Here is a 3,040-nt window from a genome sequence, read left to right on the forward strand (position 1 = left end):
AGCCAGGTAACTCTGCCCCAAACTTTGATGGATGCTGGCGTCGGAAGCGGGGCCTCCTGGACTCCGTTTTGCTGAGGGTGGCACTGGTTTCCAGTGTCCAGGATCATTAAGCACCATTGGAGCCCGGGGAGCAGAGAGGGAATGGATGGTGTCTTGGTGGGACGCGACCTGTGGGTGATTTGGTGGTGACTCTGCTAGCTGCAGAGCCCCCAGGCTTGGGTCTCCAGCCTCCCAGGGATTCTGCACCTGACCAACGGTTCTTTCTGCCGTGACCGATTTCTGCTGCTTGCAGTTTAAGAATCCTGACACTCTGGGTGACGGTCCAGCTGTTAATGGGTGACAATGTCACAGCAATAAGTTAAAGGTATAACGGTGACAGGAGACAACATGAATGTCCCAGGCAGTGGAGCAAGCCAGAAAACGGCAAGGTGTCCCATGGACGGGTGGCAGTGAGAGGGCGACAGCAGTGGGTGACACTGACAGGTGACCCTGTAATAAGAATTTGGTGGTCATGCAGTATTGACAGGGAGACTGTGTGAATGCTCTACCCTTATGACAGTGTTGGGGTACACTAGGATGCTGGAGGGGGAATGAGAGCCTAAATGTCTCTCCATGACAGTGTGATGTAACAGCGTCTTCGTGTCGGTAATGGACAACAGTGTAACAGACTCAGGCAGTGGAAGGCAAGGTGGAGTGACAGTAATAAGGAGGCTGCAGTGGCAAAAATCACTCACTCCCCGCTGTCATTGAGAACTTCCACGTGTCACTGAGACTTCCAACAGCTCCACACCACCTCTGTCTCGCCACACCTGATGGATTCCTTCTCCCCTGGCTTCCGGAGAGCGGGTAGGGAGAATTCTAGAAGGAAGCACTGCCTGATCTACCAGCCCACCTCTGGGTTTAGCCATCGAAGTATTGGTCATGCCGTGTCCCTGGTGTGGGACTGTACCTCCCCACATTCCACACATATGCTGGGCTGCTTCTGGGGCAGCCGGAACCGTTCCCAGTGCCCGTGTAAGGCACACTTGGTGGCTGAAGGGCAGACCAGGGTGGACCTTGGCAAAGGAGCCTAAGAAGCGGTGACACAGGTGCCCCTGAAACCTGGCTCATCCACGACAGCCCCCGGGCCTTCCCACACCGGAATTCCACACCTCTGTCAACTTGATCCTGGGGTTCCTTTCCTAGCTCACTCTCCCCACACCTCACCACCCCTCCTGACCGTCCTCACTGGCCCCGGAAACCCCTTTCCCTCAGTCAGGATGCCCTGAATCTTGTCCCCAAAGTTTCGCTCTTCCTCATGCCCCCCTAGCCCAGCCCTGGACCCTCACTGCTCCCCAGACCCAGTTCTAGACCCCACAGAGCAGCCTTCGGAGTGACTCCTCTTCCTGGAAGCCCACCATGGCTCCCCTCAGAGGTGGGGGGACACTACTGAGGGCTCCTGGCCTCTGCTTACCCCTCCAGCTTCCCTCTGGCCCGCCTTCCCTTTTCTCCCCTCCCCAAAAGCTCCAGTTTTGCTCAATCTGCACATGTTCCATATTCTCCTGTCTCTAGGCATTAGCTTATCTTTCCCCCAACTTTTCATATTTGCTCTTTTCCACTGAGCCTTCAAGGCTCCCATTCCCAGGCAGAATGCTCCTTTCTGGGCTTCCCTGGTGGCACAGTGGTTAAGAATCGGCCTGCCAAGGCAGGGGAAACGGGTTTGAGCCCTGGTCCGGGAAGATCCCACACGCTGCGGATCAACTAAGCCCGTGCGCCACAACTACTGAGCCTGTGCTCTAGAGCCTGAGAGCCACAACTACTGAGCCCGCGTGCCACAGCTACTGAAGCCCGCGTGCCTAGAGCCCATGCTCCACAACAAAGAGGAGCCACCACAGTGAGAAGCCCGCATACCGCAACAAAGAGTAGCCCCTGAGAAGCCCCCGCTTGCTGCAGCTAGAGAAAGCCCACGCGCAGCAACGAAGACCCAACACAGCCAAAAATAAATAAGTAAAAAAAAAAAAAAAAAAAAAGAATGCTCCTTTCTTTCCCCCCTCCTTCTCTCTGGCCCAGGAGTGTCATAGAGTCCAGGTCTGTCTCTTGGGACCCATATTGGGAGATTATAAAAGTTATCTCTCTCTCGTAGAGATTTTTTGGTGATTAAATGAGATAATGTGTATGAAACTCTTAACACCAAGTCTGGAACATAAGCACCTGCTAAATATCACCTCAAATTGTTATTTGCTATTTATTTCATTCCACAAGTACTTTGATGGAGGCATGATCAGCACAATCAGCTTTGGAATTCAATAGGGTAAACTAACAATTTCGGTGTGGGGAATGGATTTTTGAACTGGGCTTTGCCAGATGCATAGGAGTTTGCTGAGTGGAATAACAGCCTCAGGTCCAACAAACACCTTCTGACTAATCCCCATATTCAGGCTCACTGGTCTGGTGGTGTCTGTTTTCAGAGGTGGTAAAGTAGTGGGGAAAGCTAGAAATTTTTGTTTGGATATAAGCTCCAGCTAGGGAGCAGAAATTCTGAAATTCAGCCCCTGTGACAGGTGGAGAAACTGAGGCTCAGAAAGTCTAGAACTTCGGGATTCTTAAACTCTCCATTTTGAGAATCAGATGAAAAATGTGGACCTCCTCTCTAGAAAACTCATCTTTGGCCATCGTTTTGCCTACATTTTTAGGGGCTTCCGGATGTCAGTCTAGTTAAGAATCCAGGCCCCAGGCGCCAGGTAAGTTTCCCAAGTCACCCTTGGAATTCTCCTTGCCCGAGGGAGGAGGCGGCGGCTCGGGAGGCTTAGGAGTGGGCCTCCAGGTGAGTCCCGGGACCTTTCAAGCCTGGTTCTCTTCCAGGCCACCCCAAATCGCAGTCCCATCTCAGGGCACCACCACTCAATTTCTATGTGAAAACGTGGTCCCCCCAGCTTCCCCACGCCGCGTCTCAGCCCACGCCTACGGCTCTGTGCCCCCCATCCCATTTCTTCAGCCCCTCGGAGTTTCTCCCGTAGCCCCAGGCCCTCCCCCAGCTCCAGCCCCTCCCTCCGCCCGGCAT

The sequence above is a fragment of the Neophocaena asiaeorientalis genome, unplaced genomic scaffold, assembly GCF_003031525.2.
Source record: "Neophocaena asiaeorientalis asiaeorientalis breed wild unplaced genomic scaffold, Neophocaena_asiaeorientalis_V1.1 scaffold357, whole genome shotgun sequence".
NCBI lineage: Eukaryota > Metazoa > Chordata > Mammalia > Artiodactyla > Phocoenidae > Neophocaena > Neophocaena asiaeorientalis.